General features: G+C 26.3%; 1 protein-coding gene across 16 annotated transcripts in view; it reads right to left on the bottom strand.

Moving 5' to 3' along the window:
- ABI2 (abl interactor 2) overlaps window positions 1–714 on the bottom strand; it is a 77375-nt gene that overhangs the window by 75706 nt on the left and 955 nt on the right. The window lies entirely within an intron of this gene.

The raw sequence follows: 714 nt of genomic DNA on the forward strand, positions 1-714 counted from the left end.
CACAGCATAATCACTAATGACATTATGTAAATGTATAATATAAAAATATTTAAAATCATGTTTCACAGAATAGTCACTGATGGCACTATATAAATGAATAAAAAGAATAGGAATACAAACATTGTTTCAAAGCATATTTACTGATGGCAATATACAAATTAATAACAAAAAAAATATTCATAATTAAAATAATGTTTCAAGCATTGTCACTGATGGTACTGCGTAAACTAATAATATAAAAATTATATTTTACATAGCAATGTTTTTCAGCATAGTCACTGGTAGCACTATATCAAATAATTGATAAGAATAACTTATAAGAATAATCATTTTTTGCAGCATAGTCAATGACGGCCCAATATAAATTAATAACTGGGGTGGATGATGATAATAATAATGTTTTGCAGCATAGTCACGGATGGCCCTGTATACATTGATATTGGAGGATAATAATGCTTCATAGCATAGTTATTGGTTGCACTATGTAAAATAATAATTGATAAGAATAACTTATATAAAGAATATTCATTTTTCACAACATAGTCAATGATGGCCCAGTATAACTTGATATTAATTGGAGGATAATAATAATAATAATGTTTCACTGTCAGCATAGTTAATGATGGCACTATACAGAATAATAATTTATATAAAATAAAATAATAATAATAATACATTGAGAAGAATTTTTCACAGCATAGTCACCCATGGTCC

The sequence above is a fragment of the Nanorana parkeri genome, unplaced genomic scaffold (genome assembly GCF_000935625.1).
Source record: "Nanorana parkeri isolate BGI_ZX_2015 unplaced genomic scaffold, ASM93562v1 scaffold139, whole genome shotgun sequence".
NCBI lineage: Eukaryota > Metazoa > Chordata > Amphibia > Anura > Dicroglossidae > Nanorana > Nanorana parkeri.